The following is a 20,051-nucleotide window of genomic DNA, read 5'->3' on the forward strand; positions in this document are numbered from 1 at the left end:
GCACATCCAACTGTCTTTGTGTAAAAGAGGTAGGATGCACTGAAATGTGAGGATATGGAACTTTGACTTCTTCACATATTGGTTCAGGTTGCGCAGATCCAAAATCTGTCTTAGCTCCCTAGTCTTGTTTGGCACTAAAGAACTTTGAGTAAGTTCTGAATCTTCTCTGTTCTGGTGGGACCTCTTGGATGACTCTTTTGTCTAACAGCTTCTGAATTTCTTGAGCTGTAGCTTCTCTCTGACTCGGTGGAACATTGGAAAGCTTGCATCTTTGGGGAGCAGTCTTTGGAAAAATGATATAAAGTAACCTCTTGGATATAATGTTTTGCACCCAAGAATCTTTTGTTACAGTAGCCCAGGTGTCTTGGTGCAAGGAAAATGTCCCTTGACTGGCTCCAGAGGCAGGCAGTATTTGAGAAGCACTGAAGAGTCCAAAGCGCAGTTTCAGGTATACTCTCCAGTCCAGCTGGTGAATCTGGGAATCTTAAGGCAATGTTACAATTGCCTTATGTACACAGACAACCCTCTCCTCCTTCCAACAAACTCAAATATATGTGAGACATGCAACTATACAGCCAAACTGGAGGCTGAGCTCTCTCAACCCAAGACTGGCACAATCAGTCAGGAGGAGAAGGAAACCACTCGCACCACACAACCAGTCTCACATAGACCAATTGCACCAGCAAACAAGACACAAACTCACAAAAACATACTCGGAGGCTCTAAATAAAAATCTGCCAAAGCAACAGAGACCTCCAAAGCACACATCCAAGCAACCGCTACCCCACAACAACTTTCACGTATCACATACTTCACAAAGTCAGTGTGCCACGCAGTCGCAGCCCCTAAGGCTAAATAACACACCTAATACACTAGTAATTGGAGACTCTATTGTCAGGCACACTGACGTCCCACTCATCAGACTGAACAAGGAGAAGGTCACTGTAAGCTGCCTGTCGGGTGCCAGGATCCGCCACATAACACAAGCACTCAGGTCACTCCACAGCAGGTACAAATATGACTCTGTCATTGTCCATGTTGGTGTGAATAACCCGAGACGTACCTCCCTGGACTACATGAAAAGAGACATAGAGGAGCTCTCTGATCATGTAGCCCTGGCCGGTATGACCCTGACCCTGAGTAGCATTTTGCCCTCACCAAGAATGATGCCACAGTATAAAGACAAAATGATCAATTTTAACAATTGGCTAAGCTATTGGTGTCATTCAAAGGGGATCCAGTGTCTGTCAGACTGGGATGACATGCTCGACAAGCCACGTTGCTTCGCCAGGGACGGCTTGCACCTCTCACCCTTAGGCTTTCGAATACTGGCTAAGGCTCTTGCCACTCCCATAGTGCCTTGTCTAGGCAAGACTCAAAAGACAAACCCACCTCCATAGACAATACCAGAAACAGAAAACTAAGGGTAATGCTACTCAACGCCAGAAGTCTAAACCTCAAGATGCACACACTCGAGGCACTCCTCAGTATGGAGAAAAATCGATATCTGTGCAGTAACAGAAACCTGGTTCAAGGCCCCAGAGAGCACCCCAGCACTACCAGGATTCAACTCGTACCATTCTTTTCGGGCCCCATAACTCAGACCAAAATACTAAAGGCGGGGAGTATCCATTTTCATCAAGGATACACACACCTCCAGGTTAGTGGCACTGCACGAGGCAGCGGAAACCATCCATGTGCAACTAACAGTAGGTAAAACTGCTTTTCAGTTTGTAGCCTGCTACAGATCATCCACCTTGTCTCAGGACCCCCACCCGGCATTCCTGAGAACATTGGAGAATATGAAGGTCTCACCAACCACCATGATATTGGGGGATTTCAACTACCCAAACATTGACTGGGAAAACTATTCAAGTCCCAACTCTTTCGCCCAATGGTACCTGGAGTTTACAAACTCAAATGCCATGGAACAACTGATCACCACTCCCACAAGAGGGGACAACATATTGGACTTGTTCATCACCAACATGGGGGCTCAATGTTCCACACCAGAGGTAAACCCCTCGTTGGTAAGATCAGACCATAAACTAATCACAATGGACGTCCACATCCCGACCCCACCCCCAGCCAGGGAAACCACTTTGAAAAATTTCTCAAAAGCAAACTTCACACTTCTCAAGACCGAGGTGGAAAGTTTCAAAGCCCCCGGGCTAATGGAAAATGCTACCCAAACCGCAGAATTCTTTACAAATGCACTCTATGAGCACCTACAGGAATGCATGGATCGTGCCATCCCAAGTAAAACCAAGACTCACTCCCCCAAAAACAGACCACCAGTCTGGTGGACCCCGGCCATAAATAAGCTATACAACAGAAGGAGGAAACTATTACATAAGGCAAAATCCCAAAAAGAGAAAGCATCCCTGATCAGTACTAGCAAGAAACTTTGATCCCTCATAAAATCATCAAAGGCTAGCTTTGAAAGAAAAATCGCCAAAGACTCTAAAGAATCACAAGGCGTTCTTTAGCTACATCAAGAATCTGGGTGACAACTCTCAGATCTGCTCTGAGCTGGTGCAAAATGGCACAAAATACACTGAACCCACTGACATTGCCAACATCCTGGCAGAAAGGTTCAGTGCAAACTTTACCCCCCTTCCCCCCCAAAAGGGCCAGTGTCTATCCCAGAAGAATGCAGTCCCACAGACACACAGGTGAAAGCAGCCCTCTCCAAAAGTAAAAAACACAGCATCAATGGGACCGGATGGTATCCCGGGCTGTGTCTTACACAAGCTCCAAAATGAACTAAACTCTCACATAAATTCACTGTTCCAACTCAGCCTCACCACAGGTTATGTACCCAAAGAATGGCGTACAGCAACAGTGATCCCGCTCCACAAAGGTGGCGCCACAACGGATCCCGGGAACTCTCACCCTATAAGCCTGACTAGCCTGGTCTGCAAGGCTATGGAGCGCATCATCATGGATCTCATAAACAAAGACATTGGGAACCTCCAAACACTGGACCCTACACAATTCTGCTTTGTTAAAGGCAGATCTTGCCTCTTAAACCTAGTTGACTTCTTTGAAATAGTAACCAAAGCCATAGATGAGGGGAAGGTAGTCCACACAACTTACCTGGACCTCGCAAAGGCCTTCGACACAATACCTCACTCAGGCATCATAAATAAGCTTACCAGCTTAAACATTAACCCGTATGTCACAAGATAGGTTGCAAACTGGCTCAGGGATAGAACTCACGTGGTCAGAGTCGCGGGTGCCATGTCCGACTCTAAACCGGTTACAAGTGGCATCCCACAGGGCTCAGTCCTGGGACCTCTCTTGTTCGGTATATACTTCTCTGAGGTACAGGCAAACACGGGATGACTGTGGCTTACCAAGTTCGCAGATGATTGCAAACTGGGAGCCATAAATCGACTCGCCGGCTGACACAGCAATCCTCCAGAAGGGCCTTACGGAGACGGATACCTGATGTCAGAACCATGGCCTCAAGATAAATGCCAAAAAGTGCATAGTCATCCCCTTTGGGAAAAACAAAGTGCCCACAAATTACCACATAGGAGGTAATCCACTAAGTACGGAAGAAGTAATTAGGGATCTGGGGACCCAAGTAGATAGTAACCTCTCCTTTGACAATCAATCACATTGCCAAAGTGGTTAGAAAAACCTTCTATATAGCTCACCTAATCACAAAAGGGTTCACATCTAGATCAAGAGAAGTCATTGTGCCCCTTCTACTCATCGCTCATCAGACCCATAATTGAGTACAATGCCCCATTTGGGATGTACCTTACCAGACACCTGCAACAGCTGGAGAGACATCAAAAATTCCTCACCAAGAGGATCGTGGGCCTCAAACAGATGCCCTATGCAGCTCAACTAAAGAAACTCCAGCGCTACTCAGTTGCTTACCGCCTACTCAGAGGCGATCTCTGCCTGATGTACAAGGCCATGTCTAACCCGGAATTGTTGGACATGTTCCACCTCAAGAAAACCAAATCCATTAGAGCTACACGCTCCAGGGATTTAAACCTTAGCACAACAATAAATAGGACATGCTGGAAGGATAGATTCATATCCCAAAGGCTTCCTTCGCTCTGGAATAGAATCCCAGTCCATGTTAGGCAGAGCCCCTCGCTGACCCTCTTCAAGAGAAATCTTGATGAGTGGATGGGAAATCGTAAATTTACTCCTGGGATCACTTCGATGGCCTTGCTGGACAGAGGCTCAGGAATCTAGTCTAAAAGGGAGGCGAAAGCCAACACATTCTGGCTAGGCTTATTAATGCCCTAGGGCAGATAGCCTAGTACCTACCTATGAACCTATGAAAGGGTCTATCTAGAAAAGAATTGCAGAAGCCCAGATTTTAAGGGTTTTGCGGTCCTCCTCTGCCACGAGCCAGGTGTTTTCCATTCAAACTCTCTCCTCTGCCTCTGTGAGAGTTACCTCCGAATAATCTTGGAAAGATCCCTGGGATTTAGAGAAGCACATTTACTTGCCTCCTCTTTGACTACTTGAAAAGAATTGTTGAGGGGTAGAAATGCGAATCCTTACAACAGACAGGGTCTTTCCATCCTGTTCACTGCAGGAAAGAGTTTCTTTTACAGATGGGCCAAACAAGGAAGTTCCAACAAAGGAAACATTGATGAAAGAAGACTTGAATAGCTCTACAAAGTCGCATACCCGCATCCAGGCATGTCTCCTTATGGCAATGCCTGAACCAGTGGCCTATAAGGTACCGTCTGTTGAGTGTGAAATTACCTCGAAGGCCAACAGACTCTGAGAAGCTACTGTGGCCATACTGGAGCAGACACCTACGAGGCAGGCAAGCCATGACTCTGGCCAGATCCGTGATGCGAGAAAGGATCTGGACCCAAGCTAACGCTGAGGCTCAGTGAGCAAGGAAGGCTCCAACATCGGAGGTGACCCCAGACCCATGGATCCATCATGATGCTTTAACTTCAAGATTCATTCCAATCTAAGGAAACAGGAGCAGAACTAGTCAGGGATACAGTTGGAGTCTAAACATGTCTCTCTTTGGCTTGGACACTGATACTCTTGGGACTCTAGGATCCTGGGTCTCTAAAACTGAGGGACAAACAGAGAAGAAGATACAACAGTGTATGAGGAGGACGCAAGGCTCGTGGATCCAATGGGAGCTGGAGCCAAAATAACCCCCAAATCAATCTGAGCTCTGAGGAACTTCCTCATTATGCTATCCACTCCTGCTTCAGAAAGACTCCTGGAGGTCCTGATGGATGAGGTGGTTGACTGAGGTCTGGAGGCCTTTCTCAGCATTTGCATAAAAGGGGAATGGAGCCGAGCAGATATGGGATCTAAGATGAACATGCGCAAATAAATTCTTGGCACTTGCGAAACACCAGATATCGGATCCAAAGATTTGGGATCTGTGGGCTGCACAGGAGGAGTACTAGATATTACTACTGGGTCTGAAGCTTTACAATCTATAGATTTCTTCTTCAGCTCAGACAAAGTCGGGTCCGAAGACCTTCCATCTTTTATGGTACCTCCGAGGATGACAAAAGTCTTCAGAGGCTTTGGCAGTGATCTTTTCCTGTGCTCTAAAGGAGCCTTTGAAGACTTTCTTGGGGTTTGAGCCCCTGAGGAAGGGGTAGCAATCCCTTAAGGACTAACTTGCTACATCTGTCAACTACAGCCCTGGAGTTAAATCCTGCACAAATGGTATAGTTCATACCCATTTGAGCTGCTCTTAATCAATCAATGAAGATCTTGTGGGCATCTGGGTTTGGGATTTTGTGCCCACAGGAAATGCATTTCTTGAAACCTGTAGGCTTTTCAGCCATGACAATATAACAAGATAATACGTGATAAAAAAAAAAAAAAAAGGATTTTTTTGTAACTATAGAAAAGATAGGAAAGAAATTAGGGTAATAAGGAATACCGCATTAAAAAGGGTAAGAAATAAAGGGGATAGGACAGGAGGAGTATCAACAATGGCACTTACATTTACTTTGGTACAGTCAGAAAGATAACCAAGAAAAAACATGAAAACTAGAACGATGTAACATTTAAATACGTAAGGAATATTAGAAAATATAGAAGTGGACAAGATATAGATAAACCAATACACTTACAGCTACCTAAAAACACTTAACAAATGTTGCAAGAGAGGATCCATGTCTGTACGAAATGGCGCAAACGAGATCTGAGGTACTGGGGATGGACTAGGGCATTATGAGTAGAGGGAGGAGCTCAAGAGTTGGATCTGAAGTCTGTAGATTACAGCCAAGTCGGATACGAGGATCAGATCCATAACCCGTATGTTGAGGAACAATGAAAAGGACAACATCAGATCAAATAAGAATTAATTTTAGTAGTAAATGAGAGGGAAGCAGCACGTGAAAACAGAAGGACAAAGTAGAAGTGATGTATGTGAAGAGGGATTTAGGCTGTGTGTCCAGAGGAAAAGCACTTGCATGTCAAACTTTTGATGGATGTGTCTTGAGTTGAGCTCTGGATATGGGGAAACAGGAGACTTCTTTTAGGTGATGGAGGGACTGCCAGAGTTTGGAGGCATGAATGAAGAAGGAAGGCAGTACAGTGCAGTTTGGTTTGGGGTGTCTGGATGAGGGAGTTAATTGTGAGAGGTTGCGGAGGTTGGAGGGGATGGTTTTATTAGGCAGTTTGAATGCAGAAGGTGGGAAGGCACTTGGCTGAAGTACAGCTGATAGGTTTTATCCCATAGAACATCAAGTGGCGCAGATGTTGCGCGAACACCCTACACTTTGTAATGTGCTTCATTGAACGTCCGCTTGCAAAATGGCTGATCACATTTACATCTGCTTAATACACTACGGATGCAAATGTGGTCGAACGTTATGAGGAAGGATAAGCAGCGCACACCTATAGTTTAAAATGGAGACCCCCCCCCCCCCAGGGAGTAGCTGGGCTCTGTAGGAGACTGGCAGACATCTGGCTTTGGACAGGATGATGCAGTTTTGTTTCTGAGGGAGGGAATTGGACATGAAGCAGCAGATTTCTGTTTAATAGACTGTAGAGTAGATTTTTTTTAAAATAGTTTGTGGCTATGATGGGGAGCCCTATTCGAGTTGAGCAAAGAAGACTACTTTGCCTACTGCAGCTCTAGCTGGTCTGTAAAGAAAGGGAGACATTTTCCAGGACCTGAATAAAGGAGAACTGATCTTTTATCCCAGTGTTTCCAATGTGGCTTTGGTAGTTTAGATACTGGTCTAGCTGTAAACCTGACTATTAAAAGAACACAGCTGTGCATATTGGGGAGCTATTGAGATCTGTGATGTTGAGATTTTTAGATGTTTTTTCAGCTTCTGTGAGGGTCCAAATATCATAATTTTTGTTTTGGATGAGTTTAGGAATAGTTTATGGTTGTTAAGCCAATAATTAAGGGAGTAGAGGCCCAACAGAAGCTGGGTTTGAATAGCTGAATGTGCGGGTCTGGACTGAAAAATAAGTCATCTGCATAAAGACTGACAGAAAGGTTAGGAAGCTCAGAGGGTTGTTTGTTAATAAAGACTGAAAACAGAAGGGAAGATCCCTGGGGCACTCTTCTTTGGTAAGAGGTGCTGGAGGTGATAGGGATAAGCTCATCAAAGCAGCTCATTTTGAAACTCTGACATAGTTGCTTGTTAAGAAATGCTGAAACCAGGTGCCAACTTAGGGCTAACCCAGATTTCTTGGATGGAGTGAGGGAGTAGAAGAGGTCAATAAAATTAAAAGCTTTGGTAAGGTCAATGTGGAGATCTCCTGAAAGGTTTCCTTTATCAATACTGAGAAGGGCTCGCAGCTTTAAGCATAGGATAGGCGTGGCCACAGTACAGCATTTAGGGTACATTGTAGGTCAAGGTCTAATTAACCCTCACCCCCAAAAAAAAAATCTGGAGGAAAAAGACAAACTAAAAAGCAACTTTGAGCCCTTTTGGGACTTCCTGGTTACTATAGAAAATTTTATTCCAGGCTTTGCTACAGTGTCCCACCCCCTAACAGACCTCGCTTAGGGCTGGAGACCTTACAGGGTTAAGTGGCTATCAGGAAGCAGAATTACCAGACGTCTTTCTTATGTCCCCTGTTTTTTCCAAACCTTTCACTGTATATACTGATGCCTATGAGGTCAGAATAGGGGAAGTCCTTACCTAGCACTCTTGTAGTGAAGAACATTTTGTTAGCTATACAAGTAAGAAACTCAATAAGACAGAAAATAGATATTCAACCATGCAAGTCTAGCAATTAAGTGACTTAGGATTCTTAGGCATTACTTGCTGGTCAGGGAGAGTTCACTCATTTCAGATTACGCTCCCTTCAATGGCTTCACCACCAGGATTTGAAACCATTCTGGTTTAAGATCCAGCACCAGGCCGATATGGGCCACACAATGTGGATGGCCTCTCCGGTTGATGTTCCCAGGCTTGTGGTGGGGGTGAAGTAATGGTACTACTGTGAGTTACCTGGCAAGTAATAACAGAAGACAGCTAGTCAGGTAAGATTTAGAATAGCCAAGAAATTTCAAGAGTTTTAGAACTTAGCTGGTGGTTTGGTAGACAGCTGGCCCTTTAAGCTCCCATTTGGGAGGAGCCTGGCAGGGAATAACAGGAGAGTGCAGGACAGCTAGGCAAATAAAATTAAGAATAGCCAAGAAACTTTCAAGAGTTTTAGAACTTAGCCGGTGGTATGGTAGACAGCTGGCCCCTTAAGCTCCCAGTTGGTAGGCAGGTAATAAGTTTACGATGAGAAGCAGCTGCTTATATAATCAGCGATCAGAATCGCTATGGCAGAAGTTATGAAATCTAAAAGGCTGAGTGCACTCTACAAGCATCTTGAAAACCAAGCAGCAGAGAATGGCACAGAGCTGTCAGAAAAGATGTACCTCAACAGGAAAGGGAATGAGAGGACTGGAAACCACATTTCCTACAACAGTAGTGAGGAACAAGAACTTTCAATTTTAAGAAAATATTGGTCCTAAGGCATCCTTCCCAGATTATTACACAGAACTGGAACTGCAAATACTGCAACTACACCAGAGGTAGTATTTTAAGAAATATTTTCCTTGTAGCTTCCCACCAATGTGCCATGCTGATAGACTCCTACCAAGAAGACTGAATGCTGTAATTAAAGTAAAAGGAGCTTCAACAAAGTATTAGTTTAAGGGTGTGCACACTATTGCAACCAGCGTATTGTATGTTTTTTATTTTTTTATATTTTTCCCTAACAGATATGTTTGTTTTTGAATTGAATTGTACAGGTTATAGGTCACATTAAAGGTGGGAAAAGTTTTGAAATTATTTATTGTCGTCTCATTTTTTACATCTCAAAAACCTGGCATTTTAACAGAGGTGTGTATATTTTTTATATCCATTGTATTCTTAATCCTTCCTTACCATCACTGCAGTAGTCTTTATACTTGAGAGAGTACAAAAGCTACTAGAAAGTACAGGAGGAGGAAAGCAGAGAAGAATTCTCCAAAAACCTATGAAGTATAGCCCAGGCTAATCCGGACGTGGTCCTGGAAATAACATCCAACTTGTAATGTTTAGTAAAGGTGTGAACAGACGTTCAAGTAGCAGCTTCCAAGATGGATCTAGTATCCAGACCCTTGAAAAAAGCACCAGAAGAGGCTACTGTCATTGCAGAATGAGCAGGAACAAAAGAGAAAAGCTGATTGCCATGAAAAAAACAGCAAAAAACATGGCCTTAGAAATCCTGGAGGAGATGGTTTGCTTAGACACTACCAAATCCAATATTCTGGCATGAAAGGAAACAAAGTTGCACAGACTTCCTGATGTATTTTGTCTTATCCAAGTAATATCTTTGCTGTCTATGTAAATCAAAGGTGTGTAGTATCCTCTCACTAGACATCTATGGAGAACAAAATGGAGGATTGATGGCTGCAGTATCTTAGGGACAAACCCCTGACAAATTTCACACCGAGTATGGTCATCTGTATCACTCAAACAAAAAAAGGCACTTGTGCTTATTTTTATGGGAAATCTGCTTCTCACACTCATTTTCCCTTCCTGGATGACATGAAAACAAACCATGAGGAAAAAAAGAAAGGAAGGAACCCCAATAGGGCACTTATTAGAAGGCTCTGTAAATGAACCAGCTCAGTGAACGGTGTACAGACAAAATTCAGAAGTAGTGTTTGGACTGGAAGCAAAGAAGTTCTGAGGATTAGGAGTCCGTATGTCACTATGTCTTGCATGTAGGGTATACATCTGATGGACAATGCCTGGAAGGTGTAAAGGCTTTGGTATACTTGCCAGAAATTAGGCAAAGGGGGTATGAGCTGGTTCACCCTTGTCTAATATACCACATGACTGTGGCATTGTCTGTAACTACCTGAAGAGGTCTTGGGGACTAAAGACAGCTCAGGGAGTGGACTGCCTTCAGGGCAAGCATCTCCTTGAAACTGATGTGCTTGCATCTGTCCTTGGTGTACGATACCCCCTGTACTTTTATCCCTCCTGAAACAGCTCTCTAAGCAAAGTCAGGGGCATCTGTGGTGACTGACTATTTTGGAGCAGGGAGGGAGAAGGGGAGCCCTGGATTTAAAGATATCTGTTATTTCCACCAAATGATTTCTCTTCTGACAAACCCTCAGCACCAGGATTTGAAAAGATAAAGTGTGTTAATGCTGGGACAAGAGAGATTTGAGATACCATTAATTATTTCTCTTAAGAAGTCTTGCCAGGGGTATCATGACATTAAAAGATGCCACCCCAGGAACACATTTCTGTATGACTAAGTCAATAAAGACTTTTGAAGGTTCTCTTGTCATCCCAGCTTGTGTAAGAGACCTCTCAACAAACAGAGACTCCTGACACTTTGAAAAAGATTCTGCAAAGATAAAAGATGCCACTATGCCCAACTGTGTATCTTGTTTTTAATGATGCAACCTCACTTAGACTATTTGTAAGTTCTTCTCTGTTAAGTATTTTTTTTTTGTTAATTATGTTTTGTCTTTTGTATTTCTCTGTGTGGAGCTCGTCTCCCTGGGTCTCTGCTGAAAAATTACATTTTGTCCAGTCAGATTATCCTGGTAAACAAATGTAAAATAAAAAAATAAATAAATAAATAAATGAGACCCAAAATCATGAGGTATTCTCTTGCATTGACAGTGAGTGGAAACCCTTAGAAATGGAGCTAGATATAGATCTATTTTTGCCTGTGAAAGAAAACCTCTTTGAACTCAGGTGTCTGACATCCCAGGAACACAATTTTGTATGAATGAGTCAATAAAGACTTTTGAAGATTCTCTTGTCATCCCATCTTGTGTAAGAGATCTCTCGCCCAACAGAGAGACTCCTGACACTTTGAAAAAGACTCTGCAAAGATAAGCAAGTCATCCAAATATGGAAAAATGCAGATACCCTGTAGCCTGCAGTGAGCTATAATTGGAGGTAGACACTTAACATCCATGGCACACTGGATAATCCAAAGGGTAAGGCAGAGAACTGATAATGTGATCCAGACACACAAAACCTTAAGAAACATTTGAAGTCTGGATGAAGAGGTGTGTGTTAACTACCTATTGAGTCTAGTGTTACCAGGAAACTTGAAAGAGGAAGAAGAGGTAATAGGTTGTGAAGTGACATTTTGAATTTGGGCATTATCTCACACAGGTTTAGGAAGGAAAGATCCAGACCTGGTCTCCGTGTATTTTCTTTCTCTGGCACTAGAAACGTCTTCAAATAAAAACATTTCCTCATCTGGGAAGGGGGAACTAGTTCTATCACTCCTTGGAACAGCATGTGATGAAGAACTGGTGAAACAAGAGTCCAATCTGGGGAATGAGTAGTGACCTCAGAAAAGGAGGAATTTTCTCCCATTGCCTTCTGTAACCTTAATGAATGACTTTCACAACCCAGTCTGTCTGAAACTGTTACCAAAGAGAAAAATGGAGATTCAAACTTTCTGGAAGAAAAATGGGAGCCAGGGTAGGATGGGGTCACAAAGTCATTTAGGCTTTTTGAACTGCCCTTGGTTTTAGGAGGGTTGAGACTTGTTTTTGGAACTCTATTGTCATGTTTTCTTAAAAAAGAAGTTATGTACTCATCATAATGTTTCATTCGTGTTGTCCATTTTCATTCTTCCTCAACAATCAGGTTCGGATACAACCTTCGGATCCAACTTGGCCGCTTTTTCCAACTTGTGGAACACAAACTCTTGAACTCCTCCCTTACCAACAATGCACAAGCCCCCTAAACATTCTCCAATCTTGTTTGCTGTCCTTCAACCCTGTATGACACAAAACATGATGAATTAACATCTGGAGATCAAATAAAGGAAAGATTAGTTGTGTAAGAACTTACCATAACGATAGATGTCCTTCTCTTCTCTGTTGCAGTATTCCTGACTTAAGGGAGTTGCCTGCCAAGGCGATGACCAAATGTCAGCCAGTTTACCAAAGTCTTTTACTACCCAAGTACACAGTACATCTGACGTGGGCCATCAGCAGACGTCGGCCATAAAAGAGACGTACTTGTGCACTACTCTCAGAACTAAAGCCCCAGTTGGAAAGACAGTCTAAGGGAATGAGGATCAAGGCATCCAAAAAAAGCCAGGAAGTGGGGGACAGAGGGAAGGTTAGAATACTGCAACACAGAAGAGAAAGACATATATTGTTATGGTAAGTTCTTACACAACTAATCTATGCCCTTCTATTCTTCTGCTGCTGTATTCATGACATAAGGGGGAGTACAAAAGCTCATGAGGTAAGGAGTGGCAGATGCATTTTCTAAGAAGCCATAGACAATGGCCCTGGCAAACCCTGCCATAGATACGGAGATGGAGTCCAGCATATCCAACTGGAGATGGTCTGTTTGTACACATGCAATCCCAGAGCCCAGAGTCTTATGTAAGTAGAACCTGAGCTGTATGCGTACATCTAGGGTGTGCAGGATCCCTCATTACTGTTCTGGGGGGAGTGGAAGAAAGTAGGTAGGTGAATTACATGGTTTAGGGACAATTCATTGATAACCTTTGGCATGAAAGAGGGATAGGTACGCAAGAAGACCCTGTCTTTGTGGAAAGGCAAGGGGGGAGGGCATAAAGTTTTGTAACTCAGAGAACCACCTCGCCACCAGGAGAACCATTTTCCAACTGCAGTGTTTGAATCAACTAGGAGGAGGAGGTTTAAAGGATACTTGAGTCAATTTCCCTAGCATGAAGTTTAAATCCCAGGGTGGAGCCACAGGTCTCCTGGGGGATCTGATATGAAGGATGCCTTTGAGGAATTGTTTAGCTTTGAATCTGGAAGCTAAGGGAGGAGCTAGTGGCAGACAGGCAGAGATAGCTGACAAATAGGTGTTAATGGAAGAGTATGCTAATCCTGCATTAAGCAATTCACACAGATAAGACAGGACCACAGGCAGATCTGCCTTCAGTTGGTCCCGGTTCCTAGACAGACACCACATGGAGAACATCTTCCATTTGCAGAGGTAAGATTTTCTAGTAGGACCTGAAGCCTGCCCTCAGAGTAAAGCTGTCTGAATGGTATCAGAGCTCTATCACCCAGAGGATCAGTTGAAGGGTTTCCAAATGTGGGTGGAGGAGTTGGGATTTGTTCTGTTAGTAGGACCACTCTGTGGGGTAACTTGTGGTGACCGCCCTTGGCTAGGTGGAAGAGAAGGGGGAGCCAATGCTGTCTTGGCCAACAGGGAATCACCAGAAAGATTCCTGGCTTGTCCTGTTTCAACAGGTTTTTCAGAAAGAGTGGAAGGGGAGGGAATGCATATAGGAATGTCTCCTTCCAGGGGGATGAAAGGGTGTCCACTCCCCATGCCTGAGGATGGTATTCTTTGGCACAAAGCTGAGGGAGTCGTTTATTCATGGGGGAGGCAAACAAGTCCATCTCTGGAAAACTCCACTGGTGGACAATGTCCAGAAACATCCCTGTGAAGAATCCATTCGGGGCTTGTGTTCTGGATCTGCTTAGGGTGTCCACCACAGTATTCTGGATGGAGGGGATGTACACTGCCTGGAGATGTACATTGAAGAGGCAAGCTAGATCCTAGACCTGCAAGGCTAGTCTGCACAGGAAATAGGATCTGGTACCCCCTTGATTGTTTATGTACCACATGACTGTCATACTCTGGTTTAATAAAGTGACTTGGAAGGTTTGGAGGGCAAAAATTAATACTCTCATATCTCTCACATTGATGTGGTCCTTCTTTTGGGAGGGAAACAACTCTCCATGCGTCTTGTAGAGGCCTAAGGCTGCCCCCCAACCACGCCCAATGTATCTGTGAATAGGACCCGAGTTGGTGGCAGAGGGTGAATGGGGAGACGTGGGTTTAGAAACAGTTGTGAAATCCACCACTGGAGCGCCTTCTTGAGACATGGGAGTGCAGGAATTAGTTGTTCTAGAGGGTGAGCATGTTGAAACCATACTGATTTGAGGAACCACTGGAGTCTACTCGTGTGAAGCCTTGCTAGAGGAAGCACTGGAATGGTGGATGCATCAGCCCCAAGATTCTGAGGAACTGTCTGGCAGAAATCTGATTAGGTGGAATGTCTCTACAAAGATTAGTGAGATTGTCTTGTGCCTTGGAAGTTGGGAGAGACACTGTCATACTCAGGGTTTGGAATCTGCAGCCCAGAAATGAGATCTTGGACTGGGTCCAGGGATGACTGCTTGAAGTTTATGGTAAATCCCAGGCTTTGAAGAATGGCAATTTCCGTTTGGAGGGATTTGCTCAATTCTGCTTGGGAATTGGCTTGGATTAAGAGGTTGTCCAGGTGTGGGTAAATTAAGATCCCTTGGAGCCTGCAAAAGGCTACTACTGGGGCTAGACATTTTGAGAAGACCCTTGGAGCTGTGGAGAGTCCAAAAGGCAAAGCTAAGAACTGACAATGTGCAAGGAACCCTCAGAAAATCATAGGAATCTCCTGTAAATGGGGTGAATGGGAATAAGGAGGTAGGCATCCTTAACTTCTATGAAGGCAATAAATGCACGAGTCAGGATAAGGGGAAATAGTGTTTGTAAAGTTAACATTTTGAATGAGGGGACTATGAGGAAGTTGTTGAGGCAAGAGAGGTCTAGAATTGGTCTCAATGGTCCTTACTTCCTGGGAACTAGGAAAGGGCTGGAGTAAAAGCCTCTTCCCCTTGGGGAACAAGTTTTATGGTGTCCTGTTGTAAGAGTTCCTGTAGGACTGGAGGGAAAAGGGGGGGGGGCCTGATCTTTTGGTGGTAGGGGAATTCCCCTGAAGGTTGGCAGCTTGTGCCCAACCATGAAGTATTCCCCTCTTGATGATGTTTAGCATCTAAAAGTCCTGAGTGATGTAGTCCCAGGAAGGGAGGGAAAGGCGCTGGGAAAGGGGGGATTTGGTTGCTGCAACAGTCACAAAGAGGAGCCTGTCTGATAAGGAAAGGGCTGATTGGTTACATGGGAGGCAATGGCTAAAGAAGACGAAAACTGTTAGGTGGACTTAGGCCTTTTTTGTGGTTTAGGTTCTGGGGCTCTGGATTCATTGCATATGAAGGTTTGCTTTGCAGGGTAAATTCTATGAAATTTATTTTATTTATTTATTTATTTATTTTACATTTGTTGACCGGGCTAGTCTAGCTGGAGAAATTTCCATTTTCAGTAGAGGCCCGGGGAGAAAAGCTCCACAGAGTGAGATACATTCAGAGAGAAAAAAATTATCATACAAAAAAAAATTGTCATACAAAAATGTAATAGCAGTACTCATTATAATGAAAATCTAAGAGTTAGTAATAGAGTTTGCAAGCAAACATTAAAAATAAAAGATAGCAAACTCTTCTATATAAATAAAAAACTACTACAAGAGTTAGTTACTAAAACACTCAATACAGTCGACATGGGATACCAGAATGTGCTTAAGGTCCTTAAGTTCTTTGCTTTTTTTTCTGCAGAGATGTAACAGCTCTGCTCATGGTTTCCCAAAAAGGGTGGTACTGTCCAAGGGGGCATCAATCAGTTTTGCCTTGATGTCCTCAGGTAGAGGCTGAAGTCTAAGCCAGGAAAATCTTCTGAGGGCAGAAGCGGCAGCTCTAAAGGAAGCTTCTACTTCATCACAGGTGCACTTAACAGAATGCCTGGCTACCTGAGAAGAGGTGGCAAGGACGGAGGATGCTAATGCCTTATTTTCAGAGTCACGCATATCTGAAGCCATTTTGGAAATTTGGGAAAGGCGTTCCAAGTTGTACCTGGTAATGTGTGTCTGACAGTTTAATGCTCTGAAGGTCAGGGAAGCTGAGGTATAGGTTTTCTTCTCCAGCCTCTCCAACTGTTTGGTATCCTTATCTGAGGGCAGCAGGGAGGAAAAGGAAACGACCTGGAGCCCTTATCAGAGGCAGCAGAAATAACAGAAGAATCTGCAGCAGGGGCCTTGAAGAAGCATTGGCAGTGCTTGGGTACTTTGTAGCACCTATCTGGCTTTTTGGGAGCTGGGGGCTGGGAGTCTGGGTGTGTGGAAGTGGATGCAAAAGCATCCAAAAAGGCAGGAATTACAGGAGAGATGCCTGAAGGACTAGGGGTACGGACCTGAAGGAGGTCATAGTAACGCTTCTGGACCTCAGATATCTCTGTAGTGCCCCATTTGAAGTGGTCACACATTTTGGAAATAGTCTCCCAAAAAGAAATCTCCTCCATGGGGGAATCTGTCCCATTGGAATCCTCTTCAGGAGAGGCATAATCCAATGGGGAAGGGATTTGGGAGGAATAATGCAAATCCTCATCCTCCTCTTCAGAAGAGGAATCTTCATCAGAGGTAGGATGGGGCCTAGGTCTCTTCTGAGGGGAAGCAGGCCAAACCGGAGGGGAAGCAGGATGACCTGATGGAGGTCTAAGCACCATAAAGGACTTGGGAGAAGTTCAGCCATTCCTTCTGTGGGTAGACAGAGACATGCTTTTTTCATTTTTTTCTTTGCAGGCGTATCTATGCGGTGCAAAGAAGGAGGGCCAGACATAGGCCTACATTCCACAATGTCTGAGTTGACATCCTCCCCAACGATTATTTGTGTTACTCCCCTAGGGCCCTCTGACACAACAAGTCTCGGTTCCCCCTGGACATCAGGGCATATGTCTGAGAAACCTCTCTGGAAGTGCAAATGTCCGGAGCCAAGACGGCCTGTGGATCCAGATCATGGTCAGTGTGTGTTTTCAAGCTCTCATGTACTTCTGGAGACACGTCCGACTTGAGAGGCACAGCTTCAATTTTGGGACTATGTTTTTTGGCCTTTCGTTTTGTATACTCGGTCATTGGGTCTGAGGGGGACTCCATCGAGCTCTTCACTAGAAGCTTCAGGTGTTGATTTTCTAGGTAGATCACGAGGGAGGATAACCAAATTTGGAGGTTCTTTGGTATAAAGGACTGGCAAATGGAACAGCTGAGGCAAAAAAGGCACTGTGTAGGACTATCTTTATGTGGGATCTGTCATCTACAGTCACACTTCCCTTTTCTGGATGACATGGACTTCAGTAAAGAAAAAGGTAGCAAAAGTACAAAAAAGGTTTCCCCATTGGTGTACTTATCTTAAAAAAAAAAAAAAATCGCAATTCTGACAGCAGAGCAACACCCAGGACTGGTGACCCGACTGGCAGCAAAGAAGTTCTGAGGGTGATGCACACATACGTCTCTTATGGCCATCTGCTGATGGCCCATGTCAGATGTACCACGCACCGCACCTTAGCAGTAAAAGAGTTTGGTATACTGGCCGACATTGGGTCGTCTCCTTGGCAGGCAACTCCCTTATGTCAGGAATACTGCAACAGAAGAATAAAAGGACATCAGTGGTTCGTATGGCACCTTTTAATCCTTCCAGAAGTCAAAATGGTAAGGGGGTTGAGGGAGGGCTATTGAGGAAGAATGAAAATTAACAAACAAGATGGAATATTATGGTGCGTACATAACTTCTTTATCAGATGTTGTCTTTTTCATTCTTCCTCAACAATTGGGACAGAGTCCTCAGCTACCTAAATCCCTGGAGGACTCTAAGGAACAATATTCCTAGCACTGCTGAGTCAAAGACTGCTATTCCCCTACAGACCAGATCCAATTTGTATGAGCACTAAAGCTATGAGGATTAGCCCAGGTTACCACTGCACAAATATTATCCAATGAAGATCTGGATAAAAATGATGAAGAAGTTGCCACAGATCTGGTGGAATGTGCTTTTGGCGGTTTTGGCAAAGACAAACCTAACTTATTATAAACTGAGGAAATACAATCAGTTAACTACCTGGCTAAAGCTACTTTAGAAACTGGTTTGCCTAATTTTGAATCTGAAAAGAAGACAAAATTGTTCTGATTTTCTCAAATTTTTGGTTCTGTGTAGAGAGAACAGTAATGGTCTGTGAACATCCAAAAGGTGTAACATTATGCTCTCCTTTATTTGAGAAATTTGGAAATAAAAGTGGAGGTTTGATAACCTGATTAATGTTGGGTTCTGACACCCCCTTAGGAAGAAAGGAGGGGTTGATTAGTAAGGATATCCTTTCTTTATGAAAAGATCAAATAAGAAGGCTTGGAAGACAGGACCTGTAGTTCTGAAACTCTTCTAGCAGAGGTAATGGCCACAGTTTTCCAGGTCAAAAAATTAAATCATAATTAACTGGTGGTTCAAAAGGAGAATGTGTCAATGACTGTAAAATAATATTTAAATCCCACAGAGGATTGGGGTCTTTTAATGGTGGTCTAAGAAGAAAAGTTCCCCTTAGAAAGGCTTTACAAAGTTTGGAAGAGAACAAAGAGGAGTTATTTTCTCCTACGTGAAAACTAGGAATGGCAGTCAATTGTACTTTAACAGTAGAGGAACTAGCATCTTCACTAAAAATTGCAGCTAAAAATTCACAAGCCTTAGGAATCGGTGCTGAAAAAAGAATCAATGTTTTTTTCTGTGCCCAAACAAATCTTAATGTGGCAGACAGGGGAGGAGAGGCTGTGCTGTCTAGCTATCAACGGAAGTGGAGAAACCATGCAGTCAACTTTAGGCCTAGAATGTCTGAGTGTATCATGTCTGTCTGGTGAGAGAGAAAAAGGTTGGAATTGGATCCAGAATTGATGTTGTTTGAAGTAGATGAGGTCAAAGAAAAGGAAAATAAATCTGACGAGGCCAATAAGGTGCAATGCGGATAACTACCCTCTTCAATCAAGATGCTATCTGAAGAAATTTGGGAATTAGAGATATTGGGGTGTAGTTATAGAGGAGACCAGGGGACCAATCATGGAGAACAGTATCCCTTAGTGAGTCCCCCATTGGGGGGATCAAGGCAAAGAACCTGCTGTATTTGTTGTTGAGGGGAGATGCAAAGGGATCGCAGCAAGGTTGGCTCCACTGATGGAAAATGTTTTCTGCAACATTCATGATGAGTGACCACACGTGAGTCATTAGAATGGACCTGCTTAATTTGTCTGCTGTCACGTTGGACTTTCCTAGAATAAAAAGTTATGTACCTACCATAACGTTCCATGTTATTTGTCTTCTTCTCGCCTTCTTTCTTGCTGGATGGGTTCAGAGCCGGCCCTCGGCTCCAACTCGGCCAATACTAAAGCTCGAGAGCTTATTCCACCGGCTCGAGGCTCCCTTATATCCCACAATGCTAGGCGGTAACTACTCAGACCTCGTTTGATAGCTAAAACCAAGCAGTTCTGGTCTCCATAGAATGGAGAAGAGAGAAAAAGAACCCACCTCCATATATAAAATTGTAGGTAAACTACCACAAACATAAAAAGGGAGAATAGAGGTGGTAGAACATGTGGAAAGGAAAAAATCTCAATGGAAGATCCCAAATATTCCTATCGGTCTGTCCAGGCTAGGGGGAAGGAGGGTGGGACGCAAGAAAGAAGGCGAGAAGAAGACAACTAACATGGAACGTTATGGTAGGTACATAACTTCTTAATGTTAAGTTGTCAATCTCGCCTTCATTCTTGCTGGATGGGACCGCGTCCTAGCACCTTACCGGGTGGCCTATCGGAACAGACTCTTGAGAACAGTGGAACCAAAGTTGGCACGGTTTCTGGAGGCCATATCCAATTTGTAATGCAAAATAAAGGTATGAGGAGAAGCCCATGTGGCTGCTGCACAA

General features: G+C 43.9%; 1 protein-coding gene across 1 annotated transcript in view; it reads right to left on the minus strand.

Annotated features, from left to right (window-relative positions):
• LOC122811561 (sentrin-specific protease 1-like) overlaps positions 1-20,051 on the minus strand; it is a gene marked incomplete in the record, with an annotated part of 1,729,916 nt that overhangs the window by 377,268 nt on the left and 1,332,597 nt on the right.

This window comes from Protopterus annectens, chromosome 9.part0 (genome assembly GCF_019279795.1).
Source record: "Protopterus annectens isolate FY-2018-M chromosome 9.part0, PAN1.0, whole genome shotgun sequence".
In the NCBI taxonomy this organism is placed as follows: Eukaryota; Metazoa; Chordata; order Ceratodontiformes; family Protopteridae; genus Protopterus; species Protopterus annectens.